The sequence below is a fragment of the Bactrocera oleae genome, chromosome 6 (genome assembly GCF_042242935.1).
Source record: "Bactrocera oleae isolate idBacOlea1 chromosome 6, idBacOlea1, whole genome shotgun sequence".
In the NCBI taxonomy this organism is placed as follows: domain Eukaryota; kingdom Metazoa; phylum Arthropoda; class Insecta; order Diptera; family Tephritidae; genus Bactrocera; species Bactrocera oleae.
In genome coordinates this window covers 56,650,800-56,672,209 of record NC_091540.1, presented here as the reverse complement: position 1 = coordinate 56,672,209, position 21,410 = coordinate 56,650,800, and the positions used below count along the sequence as shown (strand labels likewise).

Sequence of the window (21,410 nt, the reverse complement as noted above, 5' to 3'; positions counted from 1 at the left end):
TCAAAGCTTAGCACGTTTCTTGTTATCTGCTAAAAAGTCATGAAAATATCACGAAATACATAAAAATTGTTTACAAGTAATTTAATATTTGTTTACTACTTAAAATGAAATATACTGAGTGATTTTTCACGAATTATTTAACGAGCTTTTTCGTACCTTGTCGTGTGATAGTCGTAAATATATCTTTAGTTGCAAAATATGAGCTAAAATCATTTCGAAATCTATTTCTACACATATATATTTTATACAAATTTGTTCAAGATCAAGTTACGCTGTTTTACTTTATCAATACTGTATTTTTAAGAAAACAAATTATGTGACATGTTTGAAAAAAAAATTAAATAATAATTATATCGTGTTTTCTCAATATAAAAAAAGTTTACATTACAGTAGATTTAATATTTCCTTAATTACTCGCCAATAATTCGATCTTATCCAAAACTAGGTAATGTACTAATGAATCGTATTAGTGAAAAAAATTGTAGTAATGAATCGTAGTGGTGAAGAAAATTGCTATTTGACTTTATATGAAAGTTTTTGTAAAATAGCAAAATAACTAAAATTGGAATTTGATTTCAATTTATAGCCCCTCGCGTTATTTCTCTAAAAATAATTTAGTATATAGTTCTATAATTTAATTATTGTTCAATTTAATAATTTTTTCAATTTAACCAACTGGCAACTGCAAATTTATTTCTTGCCACAAACTTTATGCGAACCTCTTTACTTTGATCCATGTATTTTAAAACTTCATTAATTATAAAAACTTTATTAATTTCTTTTTTGAAACAGATGGCAACGCATTAATAAAAATGTATTTTCAAAAAGTCAGTATGTTACACAAATTGTAATATTGCATTTAATTTACAAATTTTATACGATTTAGTTTTATAAATAGGTGGCAACTCTCTACAAACACAAGTTGATCTACAATTTTCCTTCAAGTTTTCTAGTTAGAAACCAATATTTTGGTATTAGTTCAACTCATACAATTTTTATTTAAAATTTGCAAACATGTGGCAACTTTTTTCTTGTAAGTTGTCAATAAATAGGTGCACAATGTAACTTTTTAAAACTTTTTACTGCGAATATCGTTTAATCATCATTATTAATTTTTCCAAACAAGTGGTAACTCTAAGCAAAACTAAGTTATTTCTTTAAGTTCTCTAATTTAAAACCGATATTTTAGGGTTAGTTCAACTTTTAAAATTTTTATCTAAAATTTTTAAATAGATGCCAGATCTTTTCTCTGATTTGGTAACAAATCCACAACGTAATTTTTTAGTAGATTTTTACTTTTACTTTATATTGCAGCACAGTTCAATCGACTCAGCCTTTATAATAGAAAATTTGTTATATACATATGTCGCAGTTAGTTTTTTTTTAATATTCCGAAGTGGATAAACCACCAGCATACAGCATCAACAAACGGCAGATGGATATTTATGAAAAGCTAATAAAAAGAAAGTTTCGATAATAAGTTTCAATTGGCTGTCTGCAGAGCGGAAGCTTCGCCTTACTTCACATAAACTACACATGGCAACTTGTAAAAGACAACAATGAACAATGAACAACAACTACACAAGCGAGGAAAAGTTTGAAAATGATAGTAGTAGCTAATCCCCAGTGTGTATTTTAACATATTCCCCAAGGGCAAGTGAATATGTGCATACACATTAGGGCGGAGCGAAAATTTTTTTTTTGCTTAGCCTGAAAGTAAAATTTGTAGATTATAAAAAAATAATATTTGTGGAAAAAACATTTTTTTTTTAACATCTCAATTTTAATATCCAATATTTGTAAAAAAAAGTTTTTTGGCTTAAACTCCTAACACTCATCTACAAATTACCGAATTTAACGGTTTTTGACTAAAAATTTATTAAAAACTCCAATAATGACCACAATTTTTTTTTTTAAGTTGATAACTTTTAATTGGCCAGAAAGAGGACTCTCCACTGCCTCTAGAACACTTATCAAATTTTTTTTACGATATAAAAATTTTAGCTCGAAAATTTACTTTAAAAGTAAGTAGGCCGCTTCTAGATTTTAAACTTTTTTTGTTTTTACAAAAATTTTCTGCTTTTATAATCTACAAATTTGACCCTCAGGCTAAGAAAAAAAATTTAAATCGAGCCTAAATCATTTTACTTTACATTTAACATTAAAAAAATGTTATTCTATAACAAAATTTTTCGCTTTACAAAAACATTTGTTTTTAAATTAAATTATGCATCAAATGTACCGTATATACTAGTACACCATGTCGTATGAGCAACACAGAATTTACAAATCACTTGTATGAAGGCGCAGTACATTTGATATAGAAAATTAACTGCATATAACTTTTAAGTGTGGTTTTATGGAAAAGATTATTAAGACCTTTTTTGTAGAACGAACATTTAGTATTAGAATATCATAGTTGTAGTTTACTTGCTTAATGCAAAATATAAAAATTCGCATCTAATATACCTGGTAAAAGAAGCATGATTTGCCAGGCTTTAAATTTAAATTAAAGAGCTTGTTTATGTTAGATCCGCTGTTTAGAGCTGAAACTGAAACGGACACCCTAATATATATAAATATTATATATTAAATGTATACCATATATTTATATCTGCAGGCCACAATATGTTCCATCATATGTAGCTAACTGCCGGCAAATATTTCTTAAGTGCTATTTATATACGAATATAGATACATCCAAACATATATAGGCTTGTATATTTACATAGTTTTACTCGAGCTTCTTATGTGTCATACATACATTACACTATTTCACGCCTATTGTGACCCATTACTCAAGCTCAACAAGTTTGCGTTTATTACTCGCAAATCAATTCAACAATGAAAAAAATTTACAGATGCACATATCTAAATATATATGTACATATATACATATATATGCTTAGTATATGTGTACATGAATGTACAAGTATCTGCGTGAGGGTCAATTTAGACCATATTTTCTCAAAAAACCACTCACAAATGTAAATAACTGAGTACAAGCCATAATTCAACACTCACAAACACACACATATATACATACAAATTTCATATTTCGTGAATACAATGTAGTGCTTGAATTATTGTTCTTTTGTATTTGAGTAGGTGTGTTTGTATATGTGTCTTCTTCAAGCACTTGACCATCCTCCCTCACAAACTTACTGGCATTTTACCAACACTCATTCACACATACATACCTACATATTCATATAGTCAGAGATTTGAGTTTACGCACGTTAGTTTATGTTCAAACTGAGATTGCGGCAATTTTACTTTAGCTTGCGATAGCAAAAAGTTTAGCGCCAAGTTTATTAAGCGGAATTAATATTCATCAATATCAAATGGGATGACATGAAAGCTCTCGTAAAGTTCTTAATCTCTCTTATTGTTATTACGAATATGGCATATTTTTATTTTTTATATTTAGATGCAATATCTAGTAACAGAATTCGAGCTGGATTTAAACAACTTATTCAAAGCATAGAAAAATATATACGGTAATTGAGCGTAACGACAGCCCAAGCCATGTTTATTTTTAGCAACACTTTCATTGCAAGACCTTGCGTATAACAAAAGGCATCAAGTGAGCCACCGTTCTTTTCGAAAATTATTTTAGCATGTCGCAAGCAGTTGTCTTTTGTGCCTAGATAATTAACATGCCATAACTGCACTTTAACCTTAAATGTTTAGTATCTCATTAATTACAGTACTATAATGCATTCAGTATAAATATATACAAAATATAATATATACAAATAATAACAGCTTTATAAGTTTTTCGCCTTGAAATACGTCAAGTCAATGATTAATTCAATTTTCTATACACTTGTTACAGACCCTCTGCTACTTGAGCCAAATTTATGATAATGTAATTTCTCCTACCACTATTTAAGTAATTTAATAAGTATTTTATGGTTGGACAATTATCGACAGCTCTTACGGCTAGAGGCAGACCCTAAGCCTAAAAGCATAGTGAATCAATAAACACATGGTGACTGTTAAGCAGATGGCAAACAGAGAAGGGCATCTCACATGACAGTTCGACTAATCCACTTAAATAACATAATAGTCACAGAAATCTGAAATTTTGAGTTGCCCAATGACAGGCACCTGAAAAAAATATATATAAAATATATCTTGCGTCGAAAACGTTGCAGACCCTATAAAATATATATACAAATGAATAGCGTGACGAGTTGACTCGATTTCGCAGCGTACGCCTGTCTGTATATACGCAAACCAGTTCCTCAATTTTTGGGATACCGATGTGAAAATTTGCAAATGTTCTTTACTCCTCAAGATGCTGATTATTTGTCGCAACCACTCTAGCATTTAGCTATCTTACAAATTGACCGATCAAAATCAAGATAAAGGCTAGAAAGAATTAGCAAAACGGTTTTTGTTAGATGCATATATATTTTTGATTTTTTGTTTTTAAATGACAGTTTTCAAAAACATTTTGTTAAATTTTAGAAAATATTGCTTTGCGGCAATCATTTTAACTACTTAACCATTTTACTCTTGCAGCTTTAAATATTTTAACCAACCTGCGATACGTTTTATTATAATTTTCTGTTATAATTTGCCTCCATTTTTCATATCATTTTTAATTTGCACTTCAAAAACATTCATATTTTTTTTTGTGAAAATTTATTAACATCAAAAATATACCAAAAATTGTTGTGTTTAATAATTTCATTTCTTTCATTTTTTTTATTCATGTTTTTATTCCAAATCGCTTCGGTAGTAAAATTTTTTCAGCCACGCAGTTAAATTTTACACTATACAACGGCATATTTTTTCCTATTGCCAACCATAAAAATATTTAAACGTAAACATATTTTTTTATTTTAGCTCTCATTTTAAATTTATCCATTTTCCACTTGCCATTTTAGGTTAATATTTTTAATTTTTTTCCTTTTATTTTTTTTTCGATTCTTGTTTTGTTTCATTACTATTTTATTTTTGTTTGTACAATAACATATACAAATCTACATATGTATAAATGTAATTGGAGTTGGTGTCTTTAGCCAACGGCTTACTGAATGTATTGCTAAAGCTAACCTTTCTTGGCGTTTAAATTATTAATTTTATTTAGTTATATTATATATGTATACATGGTTTTAAGTATGTATGTATGTTTGTTTGTCATAATTTACAATGAAATTTTATTTGCATATTTTAACACGATTTTCATCGTTCAAAATGTATGCTTCTTTCCATTATTTTGCATTTATATTTCACATTTTATTTGAACAGTTGAAAAAACACTTTGTCAACAAAAAAAAAACACACATTAATTAAGTGAGCAAGTTGCTTTATTTACGAAAATATTTTTGTACGCCATATATTTGTATGTATATAAATATATGTTTGTGTACATATATGCATTAGTGTATTCGTATGTGTGTCTTCACAAAATTTTAATACTTCCAAGTTGCAACAGTTAACCGTTAACGGATTAGTAGTTAAGTAGTTGATGTATATTAAGGGCGCAAATCAAACGATTTGATTCCATAACATGATTTTCGCATAGAAATCACATTTGCAACACAACACAAATTCAATTGGCTACGAAATCTGAACGGTTTTCTATTTCTAAATCACTCTTTTGGTGCATATGATACGATTACATGCTTATGCACACACATACAAACACGTACACAGATATTATTTTATATACATATATGTATGTGTGTTTCACTTTCAATGAAGCGCAGCACATTCATCTATTCATGACCTTTATCAGTCCAAAATTCTTTCGACACTTACACACAATTTCTGGCTACGTTTGCGCTAACGGTAACTAAAATAACCGCATTATTTGCTAAATATCCGTTAGAGCGCGACCGTCTTGGCGGATATCTTGCTATCAACTGAATAACAACTGAACAACCGTTATGATAGCAGCGATGAAAGCGCAAAAAGTCTATGTGTATGTGTGTGTATGGCAGAAATAAAAGTTAGATTTGCAAGCAGTTACGTTCCACACACACACACGCATTGCTGTAGATGTGGTTTGTGCGTGTGTATGAAGATATTTGAAATTGCCGCCAAACGTGGTGCAACATGTTCATACATGTTCGCTGTTGCTGGTGCACTTCCTGTTTCATTCATAAATTGCAAGCGAGCTTAAAATTGAATGACATGTATATGCCGCCTACAATCACCGACTCGATTTGGGCAAAAATGGAACGCATTGTGGAATGTATTCTGTGAATGTGGAACATATTACAGAGGTTTGTGTAGTTCCTTCATACATGTATGCAGCGTTTTATTGATGTGTGTAACCTATTTCTAAATTGGTGGAACGTGTTGTTTGGCGGCACACATGTTGCAGATGTTTGTATTTGCCGGCTTTTGGTTGCTCAATAAGCGCGGCAAACAATTTTGTTAACACAGTCGGCGGCAGCGCTAGCAGCGTAGCGGCGACTGTAGTGGTGAAGGCTGCTACAACAGGGCGTTTGTTCTATGTCACAGGCACTTTATACAAAAATACAAACACACATGCATCCATAAACCAGTAAACGCGACAATAACGGGAATCGTCTTTTCGCTGGCAACGCATTTATGTCCGTTGGCAAATAATTCAAACAAATTAAATAAAATGTTTCCCTTTTATGTCCTAACTATTCCCGCATAAATATGAATGCTTACGTGCAGACGTGTAAGTGAGTATGGAAATGCTGGATCATCAGAGTTCACATATACTTATATAATATATGTTTGTCCTTACTTATGTATATATGTAGAACTTTGTGATGTGACAACAAAGCGGTTGGGAAAATTTTGATGGGCGGGTTAAATGGGTAAGGCACATTTGGTAAGATCACTGTATTGTTTACCTTTATATAAGTTCTAATAAATGCCCCCGATCTCCCAAATCTCTAAAGCTATAAAAACCAAACTTGCTGAAGTCAAATATTTTCAGACTGGGGAAAAATGGATGAAAAAAGTGCTAAATACGTCGGTGATGTACGTATGTACGTGAAAGGAAAAAAATAAGCTGATGTTCCATAGTTGAGGTCTTTCAATAACTGAAAGATATATGAAGTATAAAGTCAAATAATTTGACCAAAATCACTGTATTCGGTATATGCTCCCGATAACACTTGTTGTCCGGCGAGAGCAAGCGCGGTATTCACCGCGTTAATAGCTTTTTTATGCCCAACAGTTCAAACAGAATGTGATCATAGCGTGAGGCTTATTGCCTCATCTAACTCACGCACCTCCTCTCGAAGGTCCGCCAATACGAGGTTGTGAATTTTTGTCACGTTATCCTCCCTGATGGCCGTTTTTGAGGCACCTTGGCATGGCTAATTAAAAACCGATACGGCTCCCATTTAAGAAGAAGATTCTGCGCATATTGTATTCAAAAGCTCTTTTATTTTTCTTCGTGATTATCATTCCAGCAATTAAAACCGATTACCTAGTATAATACTGTATAATGCATTTTTCTAAAATACCCAGACAAATGGGTATAAAGGTATATTATCACCATATTTGTATGTAGTATATGCATATATGTACATATCATAAGATTATATACTAAAATCTTATATATCCAAAAGTAGGAAGTAATTCACCGAAAACAAGGACATAACCTTCATAAAGCCTATTCGTCTCGCTGTAATCCATATTTCGTTAAAGAAGGAGAGAGCGCTGAGAGATGAGGGCATTTTCTTGGCATGTGTTTTTTGCTTTGCTTCCTATAATGTTTAACCCCGGTGGCGTCTTTGAGTTAAGCTGGCAAACTATAATCAGCCAATGCCAACTAACAATAACTAACCAACAAAAAGTCTTTTACGCCCATTTGAGATAACATCTTTATTATGCCACACACATATGCATATAAATATATGCTAATATGTGGTATTTATTATATATATGTTTGACTGTTATTATCGTATTTTCAAGAGAGTTTGTGTTGGTGTGTTTTTATTGTTGTAAATAACCGTACCATAACGACGAAAACATTGTTTTCATCTTAACAAATGTTGTTCGACCTTTTTTGTGGTTATGTAAGGATATATAAGTACGTCTGTTCCTGTAAGGTATTGAAAAAGCTGAGCGGCACAGTGTTTTCGAAATTAATTAAATTAATTTGTTGAGAAAGCGAAAATAGCGATGACACGTGATAATTATACTGTTATCATAAAAATAAAACATTTTGTGTGTGTGAGCGCTTTAAAAAAAGTAAAAATAATAAAAACAAAAAATTAAATATATGATGTGAAATCAATCCACAAAAGTCTATATTTAGTCATGTCATTAACGTTAATAACCTAAAAATTAAAAAAAAAAAATTTGCTTCTTTTATCCCTGCTGAATGCGAGCGAGATTTACAGGAATATGTCCGTGGGAAGTGTTTGCAGCTCGCAGGAAATTCAAGAAAGAATGCAAAATTAATTTGTAAATTAAATGGAAAATAATAAATTTGAGAATGTAGCACTGCTCTGTTTACGCTATGCCGAACAGAAAACAGTGAAGAACAAAGTGAAGACAAAACCACTCATCTCAATGTTTGGTGGAAATGTCTATTAATATAAACTTCATACAATTGCTGAAGAAATGAGAAGAAGAATTACTTTTTTAATTCAAAAAGAACAAAGAACAGAAAAACTTACAAAATCAAAACAAAGTCAAAAATCTTAAGAGAAGAAAGTCATTACTATTACCCATAATGTAGGAAATATGAAGATATAGATAGTCAATTCCGCCAGCGTATTAATCATTATACTATACAAATGCTCAATGGCTCTGTGGCAAAGAGGCTTATGGTTAGTTTGACATAAAACAAAATCGAATTAAATGCTCCAAATAATACTTATGCCTCAAACCGGAATCGCCTTTAAGCTTGCGGCAACTATTCGCTAACTACATCAATTATATCCTGAGTGTGAAGTCACAGGTTCTTTTCTCCTATTTCGTAAACATATCTTTGACAAGTTCGAGATCAGACATCTGGCTCGCAATATCGTTTCTTGGTGTCATACTTATACCTATGACCTCTGTTTCAAGTAAAAACAGCTTTTGGATTATTTGGCTCAGATATTTCTGATAAACCCCAGTTTGTATGACACCTCGAAGGCAAATTAAATTGTCTCTATTCCGCAATATTTGAGCTCAATACACTTATTAAATCTCTAGCATAATAAAATAAAGATAGATTACAAATAGTGGTATATCACTTAAATGAGGTATATAAATAATTTTCTGTGTGAATTTGACTTAAATATTGCTATCAAATGTGAATTTTTTGCCAATAGAAAAAACGTAGTGAGGAAAGAAGTGTCGAATCGCAGTGAGCTTATGTTCATATAATATATAATCGGAACAAATATGGTATATTTTAAAAAGCTGTAACTCAAAATCTTTTTGAGATATGTATTTAAAACTTTAGTATGTCATTTTAACCTTCCGACAAAATCGATTTTTTTTTCTTTCACTCTTAACGTTCTAATAGAACTAACTTAGTAAAGTTGACACCGTTTATACTTTTATAACGTCAGATTTTACTCTCGAATCGCAATAGTTCAAGCAAAGCTTTTGTCAGTAAACAAAATAGTGACTTTTCCGTCAGTTAGAACAGTATTTTTCACAGATATCCACAGCTTCTAAATACTAATATTTTAGCTTCATGTTAGTTTCAGGAGTAAATGGAGCTGATACATATAAGTTCGACAGTATTCCTGAACAGCTTCCGTGGTTCGCTTCTCTATTCACTTCTGGTTTATTCTGTTGCAGTGCAAAAAACGTGTTGTTTTAAAATAACAACCCAATATCTTCTCATCATCCCATACATGATGTTAAGTTTCAAATTGTTCTTGACCCACATCGTGAATAATGTAATAAGTGTGGTGAATGCTATTCATCACACAGTTTTTCACCTAAGGTCGCACCGAAAACCATTCATGTGTGGTTAGGAACTAGAAAATTTCGGCATTTTCAAATAGCGGAAGAAGGAAATATCTGCTCACCATCATTAGCATTTGACTCATAAAATTCATGTTTTTAAGCAGAACATTCGAAACGTTTCCTGCAGGTCACACCAATATCTTCAATGCTTATACTCATAGTATTCAATTGATATAAAGCAATACAAATCCCGATATAAAGGTAGGCATTCAATATATGTATAAAGTACGTAAAAAGTATTTTCGCAATTTTAAAATTTAACATAAAATTCTGTTTTGTAAACAAATTTTCTAAAACCTAATCCCTTTATAGCAATTTATGTTTTTCTATTTTTATTGGTTAATTCGTCAGGAGATTAGGAAACTTTGTTAGTGTCGCTTCTAACATTCGCTAACTTGGGACAATTGTTTGTTCATTTGCATTTCAATTCACCTTTGCATATGGTTCAAACGAGCCTTAGGTGGAGGAACTTCATTTCGCTTGCAACTTTGCTTAAATCGAAAGAAGAGCCTAGTATACTTTAACCTATATAATATGTAATCTACATAATTATGAACTCGTCAGTATTTTTGTATGTAGGAGATGTTGTGCTTTCATCACCTGCGTTTCCCACAACCCTAGAAGATTGCGATGTAATCCCAGCTTCAACTTTAGTTGTGATACTTAAGTCGAGCTAAGTTTTGGCAGAGAAAAAATGGCATTAAATTCGTTTTGGATATTACTTGTTTTTATTTTTGATAGGCTTTTTAGAAAGTTTTCAAAGTTAGCAGCTACTGTATTTATATTTCTCAAAATGTAAGATACTTCGTACTCATTCTACAGTTATCTTACATTAGCAATTTGTTGACAATGTTGACTTTTTCGACATACTTGTAACCTCAAACACTTCAAATAATTCCTAAATTACGCATACCAGACTATTAGACATTATATTATCATGTATTTTAATTGTTTGATATATAAAGTTTCAGCCGAAACACATTCCTACACATTTAAATTTCTACTTTTGCACATTGAGAACAGTGAGGTTCACATTCACATTATGTTATTTTTAAGGTATGCCACGAGATGTTAACAACCACAATTTTAACCGTAACATGTGGTAAAACTTTGCGAATATAAACGCTGCATAATTAGTACATATATACATAGATTTCTAAAATATATTAAGTGAATATATAATATACAATATATATATGAATATTTAAAGCGATATACATACAGGTTGGGTCATGTGTGTATGCATACAAGTATTAGGATATTAGAAGGCTAACTTATAAAAATTTAGTACAATTTTATAATCAGGGTTGCATTTTATTTCCTGAAAACAGTTTACCATCATACACTAGCAATTCCAATTCCTCATACTCACTCGGAATTCCCTTAACTGCTTTAAATTATTATGTTTTCTTCAAGCACAAGTGTTTCGCCCTCTCATCCTCTCATCTATAGAACTTTTGTAGATACAGAGTTTCTCGAAAATATACCGGAACCGATTATTAGCTTTTGGTTATAAATGATATACTTTCGCCACAAGTGTTTTATGACTCAATACGGTGTTATACATTTTACTTCGCATTATTCGGAACCAAGAAGAAGGAGCAAAAAGCCAGAGTTACTCTGAAAATAAATTTAGAATGCAGTAGTCGTCCTTAAATTGTCAAATGCTATTATATATATTTTGTATGCTTTTGCTGCAATACGCAGAGAAAAGGAATGAACAAGTCTGAAATAGTTCCATGAAAACCTAAGAGAAACCTGAAACCTAAGCGAGAGTATACGCTATACTACAATACATTTTGCACTTACAACTTTTAAGTATAATAAAATTTGGCATTGAAGAGTAACGAATTCTAATATCTTTATAATCAATTTCGAAAAATTAGCACACCTTTTAATCTTTTTGACAATTCTTTGCAAATGCTTCAATCATCATTCACTCGACCAAAGTTACAAATACTACAATTCTATTTTTGTACTTGTTTGGCCTCAAAGACACACTTTATTTCTACATATGATAGTTTATATACTATATATATAAAATAATAATGTTATTTGTACAGCGCCGGTTTGAAATAATTTACCGCCCTAAGCAAATGCCAAATTCTTCGACCCTTCTAAGCACAAATTGTCTTAACAACCTGTTTTATAAATTTGAAAGAAAATTCGCCAAAAAGCCGCACGAAAATTCTTGCGCCCTGAAAAATTGCATAACTTGCTTATATGGACGGGCCAGCCCTGTATTTATATTATGATATATCATTTAGTGTTTAAATTTGAAAAAAAAAAACATTTCTGTATTTTTTCACTCACACTTTATTGCTTCCAACTCAAAATAGTTATTCGGTAACCCTCAATAATCTTATTTCGCATTTATTTTCAGTTTGAAAATTTTAAATTGATTGATTGTTTTCTGATGCTCGCGGCCTGTTGGCACAGCATGATCAACAAATCGACTTACACTAGTAAGAGCAGACAGAGTTGTTTGTATGTGCGCTCTCTGGAAAAATGTCTCAAAAGAAAAGGTAATGTTTTGAAAATAAATAAACATATGCAGCTGAACACTTTTTGCGACTTAAGTACGTTTGTAAAGAAAGAGCAGTGAGACAAATTTAAATATTACAAACAAACATGTAGACATATAAAGTCACTTCAACTTAAATTTATACCCTGAACAGAACATCTTAGGTTTACCACGAATTTTGTAACACCAAAGAAAATATCGGAGACCCTTTAAATTATATATATAAATGATCAGCGTGACGAGCTGAGTCGATTTAGACATATTCGTCTGTCTCTATATACGTGAACTACTCCTTTAGCTTTTGAGACGATCGATATGAATAGAACTGCTTATTTGTAGGAAACGCTGATATCGAATAACTATAGCATATAGCTGCCATACTAACTGATCGATCAAAGTTAGTCTTTTCATTTGACAATATATCTTCACAAAATTTGGTAAGGATTCTTATTTAAGGCAACGTTTTGATCTCTGAACGATTTGGTTATATCGATCACTATAGCATATAGCTGTCATACAAACTAACCAAGCATAGTCAAAATAAATGTCTTTCTGCACCCATCTATGCCATAAAAAATGCACCTGGGAAGGGTATTATAGCTTGCCTGCAACCAAAGTTAAAATGTTATGTCTTGTTTTAAATGTTTATGACAGTTTTATTGAATTAAATTTTCCTGAAGCATACACAAAAGAGCGCGAAAACAAATACACACACATGAAAACAAGTAATTTTTGCTTGCTCCTTATTATGTGAATCGATGTCGTGGTAAAGGCAGCCTATTTAAACTATAACTGAATTTTGGGTAAATATATGTGTTGTATGGGTATATATGTATATGTACATGTACACTAGGGTGGAGCGAAAAATAAAAATTTTTCTTTTTGCTCAGCCTGAGGATCGAATTCGTAGTTTAAAAAAAAAGAAAATAAACAAAAAATTTATTAACATCTCACTTTAAAAGTAAAGTTTCGAGTTAAAATTTTTATTTCGTAAAAATTTTTTGATAAGTGTTCTAGAAGCTGTGGAGAATCCTCTTTCTGGCCGATGAAAGATATCAACTTAAAAAAATTGTGTGTGGTCATTATTGAAGTTTAAAAAAAAAGTCTTAAACGACAACATGCTTTCCTTAAGCGTTAAAATAAATTTTGAGTAAAACCGTCACATTCGGTAATTTTTAAATCTAAAGAGTTTAAACCAAAAATAATTGTTCCTTGTCCAAAAAAAAAGTTTAACCCGAAAATTACTTCAAAACTGAGGGGGCCGCCTCTAGATGTTAAAATATTTTTTTTTTTGTCCAAACATTTTTTTTTTATAATCTACAGATTTTACACTCAGGCTAAGCAAAAAAAAATTTTTTTTCGCTCCACCTTAATGTACACCTTAAACACCACACATGTATTTGTATTGTTTTCTCGCATATGGATTATGCTAAACTGACATTCTAATTTCTAAAATAGCATAATCTAAATGAAGAATTTTATACCTTAAGCTCACGAAATTCTTTGATACATAGCTGGTTTGTTTGCCTGTGTGTATATGTGTCATTGTTTGTGCGCTCACATATGCGTACGTTACGAGGTTTGCTTAAAAAGTATCGCGAATTTTGTATTTCTTAAGAAATTGTTTATTTATTCATGAATATCTATTTTGTCCCTTCAAAGTAATCATCTCTGGATATAATACACTTAGGTAAGTACGATAGATATCGTACTATTTGGTAAATACGATAGATATCGGTGAAGATGCGATACACGCGACCCGCGAAAATTCAAAATTTGCGATATTTTTACGAACCGCAGCCACCGTATTCCGCAGATCGGACCCCCTGTGACTTAATTTGTTCCCAAAATGTAAGAGGTCCAAGAAAGAAAGTCACTACGCTACTATTGAGGAGATAACAACTGCATCGAAGGAGGAGCTGAACAAAATCACAAAAATTAGTTTTATAAGCGATTGGAAGATTGGCAAAAAATTATGGTATAAGTGTATTATATATAGGGGTGATTACTTTGAATATTACAACATACCATAGATATTCAGAAATAAATAAACACTTTATTAAGAAATACAAAATGCGCGATACTTTTCGAACAAACCTCGCATTGCGAAAAGCGTGGTTGTAATAAGACCGCATACATGAGTATTTAACACGAAATTAATAGAGGCACACATATACATACACTAACGCCCCACACACACACACATCTTCACTTTCGCTCACTAATTGATTATACAGTATGTATGCCTCATACTGGTGCTCATCGTTGAGTGGATGCCGCAGTGCCGCTGAGTGGATTGCGGTATTAAAGTAAATTGGACGCGCTATTTTAGAAATTGTCGTGTCTGGAAATATTTAGCAGTTTAGCACGTCGCACAACAACAACTGTTTACCAATATGGTTCCTTTAAAAATGTGAAAGTGCACGCTGTGAGTCGTCGAGTCTTTGAGTGGTTATGATTAAGTTTTACTGCGGAATTTCATTATTCGCATAATCTACATTTTTGTGTGTGTGTGTAAGTGTGATTCTGTGTGTGATATAAATTGCTGTCTCAAAGCCAAAGTCAATAAGGTATTATTGCAGTGTTATTCTTGTGTAAATCGTAGACGAATACGTGCAGAAAATAACACGTGCGACCCACCCGCGTGTGCAAGATCCTCTCTATTGTTATTGTGTAACTTTTTAACAAACGGAATTGCAGGAATTGTGGAATTATTACTCAAAGCAATCACAATTCTCGCGCTGAGACTGTGGAAAATCACTTTTCTATAATTATAGCTATAATTGGTAGGTGTAATCGTTTACTTTTCGCCAAATGTTGATTTACAGCCGAAAACAAAAAAAAAAAAATAATAATAAATATAATATTATTCTAAACCATACATACAACAGCGCTTTTTTCTAAAAGTCAAAAACAACATAATCTTCAAACAAACATGCACTGAAATGTTTATGATTTAAATAAAAGCTTAATGGTTTTGATTTATTTTTACATTCTGCGAAACGCAGAAAAAAATTGTTTATGGAAATACACATATATGCATATATAATATGCTTTTGACAATAAATGAACAATTTTTCTGCTACCGTATGCTTGTTTATGTTAAAAATTTTCTGAAAACACCATTTTAAGAAGTATTACTATTATAATTTAATCTTATTTTTATGCTTCTTCAACACATTGAAAGCAAATGCATGTACATTTTATTACGAGCACAGAAATGTATGTATGTATGTGTATGTGTGTTTGCTGACAACAAATGATTACTCACATTTTTTATAACTTGCACACAACGGAACTTTTCATAAAAGCCTCAGCTGGACACACACACATATGTACAAACATATGCATAGCTTTAAAAACTACACACACATACTTTGCTTTAACACGTATATTAAAGCGCACATGCGAGTATATCATTGTTGATACGAGTTCTTAAACTTGTTTATGTTGTTCACACGAGAGGCAAACCGCTTTTGGCGTGCGAACAAATTGATTTCTTATGTCTTCTACGGCAATAACTTCCCTCACTTGTGTGTATGTGTGTGTGCTTTTCTGCACTACTAAATACATATGCACACATTTATTTTAACTGTATTGCCAATACAAATACCGAACTTCAGTTATTTTCTCTGCCGGTTAACAAGACACAAGCAGATCAGTTTTGACAGGTTGGCGAAACTTTTCAGCTGGAAAAGTGCCTGTGTGTGCCTTTGTTTGTGATTGTGTCTATGTCGATGCCTTGTCGCGAGACAGAATTACAATGTGTCCGGACAGCAATCAATACAAGGTCAAAAATCAGCGGAAATGTGGCTGTGGCTTTAAGCTTCTGTGTTGTTGTTTTTTTGTTACTATCGCCTTTGTACTTAATGTTGTTGCCATTTGAACGAAAACAAAGTGTGAAGGGCATTGAAAAGTCGTCGCACACAGCGCAGTGTTGTGTTTATCTATGAGAGCAATCACACGTGTAGATGGCCGAAAATTTTCTTTCCCAAGAAGCTTAAGACTTTCGGACTCCAGCTGGTAAAAGGATAAACTAGCAAACTTACGAACTGGTGAAATAGCTGGAAGGCTGTTGAGCAAACACAATCACAGCAAGTGTTAAACATTTCTACTTACTTATTTATATGTACATACACACGTATACACATAAATACATACATATGTACATACTCGTATATTAGGGATACCTTTTTTGTAGAGCTTTAAATTTTGTTGTAAATTATTACTTTTTCAAAGTTTTCGATTTACTTGCTTAATGCAAAGTATCAAAAAAATCCCATTTTATACTTATTTGAAATGAAATATGATTTATGAACGTTTCAAATTGAAAATAAAGCGCTTGTTTGCGTTGGATCCATGTTTTAGGGCAAAAACTGAAACTTTAGGGGGTGTTTGCAAAAAAATGAGCCTGAGAAAATAATGAACACCTTAATATATATATATATATATATATATATATATTGTACATATTCATATGTATGCAGCATTGTAGCTATGTAGTATTGTATTGAAGTCAGCTCCAGAATGGTAATTAATAAATTTGCTCATTTACGTTGTTAAATTTGTTTTGGCCAACTTCAATTGACACAAAATGCCAATGTTCACGCAAAATAAGTCGCCAAAAGTGAACACATTTTAATGTTTATAAATTTTAATCTTACTCTAGGTGCTGCAGCGTTGGTATATTATGTCAGCTCAAATTCTAATGAAGAGCAGTTATTGACAAACACAGTTGTCGTTGTTGATATTGTTGTTTTTGTTGTCTGTTTTCTAAGTTGGCGATAAATGCAGGTGTTGTCGCCTAGGTCAGCTAACGAAAAGGAAGAGAAAACATGCTTTCTTGACAAGGTCAAAGCAAAGTTGTTAGATGTGTTAATTTTATTAGATATTTGTAGAGTAAGAGAGAGAGTGCGTGTATTAAAAGAGCGGCTACCTCTTACATTTATATGTACATTCAGAATAACAAAGAAAATAACGGAAACGAGACACTTGTAGATCTGCTTAAACCGTTCCACTTATGAAAATTTCATATATTCAGAAGTATTTTAGAATGCAAATCAGACAATTGGCGAAGTTGTTTTACACGCTTATTGGAAAGAGCAGCACACTTATGTAAGAGAGGCTGATTTAGGCAAAAATTTGGTTTATATAGGAAAAATATTAAAACCTGGAAGGATTTCAAAAGCTTATGTCCATGAATTTCAAAAAATTTCGAAAAGTTTTTTGCATAACGGTTCCTTTCCAACTAATATCAAGTAGCCGACAAGGAAATCCGAAGTCAACATACTTATGGTGAGCAAATTGTGAACTGGCACGATAAATGTAAAACGCTTTAAATCAAGGTTTTAAGTTAGATACATAACACTAGATTTTCTTTTAAATTTTTAAAAATTGATTTGAGTAAATCTTACATCGGATATTCTTCTAAAAGCATTTCAAAAGTATTGAGACTCTCAAACGAAGCTTCTATACTAGCTGGAAGCAAATGACTAACTATGGCTTTGGAAAATTTTTGGTACACACAGAAGGGCTGGAGGCATTACTTTAGCGGATTATACGTTCACATGTATTAAGGCCGCCATAAAAAATGAAAGAGTTCCAACACAATAAAAAATATTATCTTTGTTTTGTTTTTATTTGCAACTTACCTTCAAATATTATAGTACAAAGTAAACCAAAAAATTCGATAACTACGTTTGCACCGAAGATATAATGTCTTTTATAAATGCATTTCTATAGCAACTATATCTACAAGTATAAACAAACCCGAAAACGTAACCGACCAACCGTTTGCATCCAATAGAAAACGGTTTGCTAGTTCTCTCTAGGCAAGTTGTTTGATATAAACAACTTTCAAGTCGAATCGAGGTTACTTAATAATGAAAAAAGACATAGTTTTGAGAAATTTATCTGAATTAATACTATAATGTTCCGAACTGAACACTGATTTTAAACTCTTTGTTTTAACTCGAAAATTATTTTCATGATGAAATTCAATCAAATTACACATTTCAAATATCCAGAACAAACAACATTCGTTGCCAGAGATTATCGAATCATAAAATGTTACCGCTATCCCTAAAAACATTCATTTCTATATTTGTTAAGATATACAAATATGTTCTAGTAAAAATAAATCCATAACCATTGCAAAAAGTAATTTAGAATTTAGGTCAAATATGTTTTTTTTCGTAACTTGTTGACATTTTGAAGGTAATTTCATGATGCCACTTTCACAGAAACTCTCGTGCCAATTTACACAAAAGGGAACACTCGATTTTCACTAGCCTCTTTTGAGGCAAATTATAGACAGAAACTTGGATCAAGATCCGCACTATAAGGTGGCTGCATAGCAACCTCCCAACCAAGCTATCGATGCTTCTGGCGAACTCTTATCGATGTGTGTTTGCGGCATTTTCCTTATAGGATACAATCCGTCTCCTAACAGGTTACTAAAGTCATATATCGGAAAAAAATTGGTTTCTTTTTTGTAAACTTGTTATTTAAACTATAAATATAAAATATAAAAATATTTTTTACTACCTTTACAAAAGGTCTATTTCATCTTAAACTTAATTGTTTTTCAGATAATAAATTATTTATTTATTTTTAATCCTTTTTTTAAACTGCTTAAATATTATCAAAAAAAAAGAAGAATACTTGCACCCTATTTTTAAATGAAAATACAGAATTATATAACTAACAACGATTAAAAGTATTTATTTTTTTCAATTACATTCTGCAGTTTCGATTTTGTCTTTGTTTCCTTTAATCCTGAGGGCTAACACCATAACGCCTAACCCGTATGAATTCCCTTATTATTGCAACTAACATCCTTTGGCGAGTTGGCTCCTCCAAGGATGACGAAAGCAAAATGTACACGTGTTTTGAGGATTTAGCGCAGGTACGAAAGCACGACGTTAATTACGATCGGGTGATTAGTATTAAACAACAGCTGGCAGATAGTTAAATCAATTTCTGCCGCAAGTTGTCTTTGAATTTGGTTCCTTTCTTGGTTTCATTGCCAATATAACTTGTTTACAATTATTTTAAGGACTTTCAAAAAACTGGAAAATAAATTAATATTTATAAAAAAAATATTGATATCATCATTCTTCTAATATACAGAACTTAATAGACGTTTAAGTAGACTTACTAGCCTCTATAAATAAATCGCAAATAAGCGTTGGTCAACATTTTGCTGACTTATTTGCAGCGCAACTAAAAATTTTGATGAGTGCCAATTGTGGTGAGTGTGGAAAAGCCAGACGCATTGAAAATCAAAATTATCCGCTTTAACGAATTTCATAGGCGCTTTGTCGACATATGAAGGTCTACTGATCCACACCTAGAAGAGTTTAACATCTTAGAAGAAAAGCGCCTGATTGTCCATGTATGATCTCCATTAATCCATGATCAGCCCTAATATCCCCTACTGAATATGACTGAAAAACAAATGTGTCACCTTTGACAGCTGGTTTGACAGCTATCCTTCTAAGAAATGAAACGCCTCTTAAAATAACCTTTTTCAATTATTGACATACATACATATCTAACCTCAAAGGTCTGTATCCTTGTTATAAGTGCTGAAGTGTTACTTCTCATTGAAAGAAAGTTGAACTAATGAGTTGTTGCATATTTTGCGGATACTGGAATTAGGGTCGCAAACACCATAGTAGTCACAAACTCAACCCTTTTCTTCTCAGACTACAATGTGTGAGCTATGCTATGCGTAGCACACCCTTGTCTATGTCAAAAATCAAGTATCCTTTGTAATATTACTGTGAAAAATAAATTAAGAGATCTAGCATTTTCCGACCTTCATTAGCAGCTGAAGACTTAATTTGTCTACAAGGCTAAACACTTGCCCACACGAAGTCACGCACATCTAAATATACATACATACTTAATTACCTGACATAACCACAAATTATCAATCGGCAGATTAATGTATTTAATAGATTACCACTTTCACACCACACCCACTTACATACTTATATATGTATGGTAAACTTGTTGTATAAAATATGTAACTCTTAAATTTTCCCTTTATGTTCGTGGGTGTGTAGCAGTAAGTTGCAAGTTTTTGTGCTGGAATTCAAAATTTTTCATTACAAGCTCTTTGTAATCATTATTGTAACACTTAATAACACCATTAAACACACACCAATACAAGCCTAAGTACCGACACCGGCATCATTTTAGGTCGAAATCGCAGCAGAAGTGGCCATTTGTTCGTTCGCTTGTCGTTTAGTCGTCCACTCGCCGCGCCCTTTATTTGAGTGTCTGTAATCTTATTGTTTACAATATTCATTAGATTTCATTTAACTAATAAGGTGCAGCATTGGCAAATTGAGGCATAAAATAAATCTTTTCGTTGTTGTTCAAATTAGATTTTTGGATATTGAAGAGATTTGAAAGTTGTTCGACCAAAAGTTAACAGCGGATTAGATTTAATAAAGTTTCTACTCCGCAATAACTATTAAGGATTATAATTAGATAACAAGTAAGGAAGGGCTAAGTTCGGATGTAACCGAACATTTTATACTCTCGCAAAGTCAAATGGTATACTCGTTTGAGATTTCTTTGTGGATTGACTGATATTTTCGGTAGAAGGTCAACTATAGGCACTGGGGTCCACATATTTAGTACTTAGGGGTTTGAAAAGTTTTGGTTCGATTTAGACATTTTTTGGCCGCAAGGTGGCATACTTTAAACGTATTATTCACGCAAAGTTTTACGCCGATATAATCATTGTTGCTTGATTTGCATAGTGGAAAGTGAAAGAATCAAGTGGTATTTAAAATGGTGTCATATGGAAAATAGGCGTGGTTGTAATCCGATTTTCGCACTATGACATAGAAACATGAAAATAACGTTACACACCGAATTTGGTTGAAATCGGTTAAGCAGATCTCAAGATATGGGGTTTCACCTAAAAGTGGGCTGTGCCACGCCCACT

The 21,410-nt window shown here is 32.0% G+C and overlaps 1 protein-coding gene across 11 annotated transcripts in view; it reads right to left on the bottom strand.

Moving 5' to 3' along the window:
• CrzR (corazonin receptor) overlaps window positions 1-21,410 on the bottom strand; it is a 75,921-nt gene that overhangs the window by 21,186 nt on the left and 33,325 nt on the right. For 5 of the 11 annotated variants that reach the window (XM_070111279.1, XM_070111280.1, XM_070111283.1 and 2 more), the window contains exon 3: window positions 11,294-11,541. The exons of 5 other annotated variants lie outside the window; for them this stretch is intronic. The gene's annotated coding sequence lies outside the window, so the exon portion shown is untranslated. Of the gene's footprint in view, window positions 1-5,775; window positions 5,871-11,293; window positions 11,542-21,410 lie in introns of those variants that run through there. One more of the 11 variants, XM_070111284.1, reaches the window with a different exon arrangement.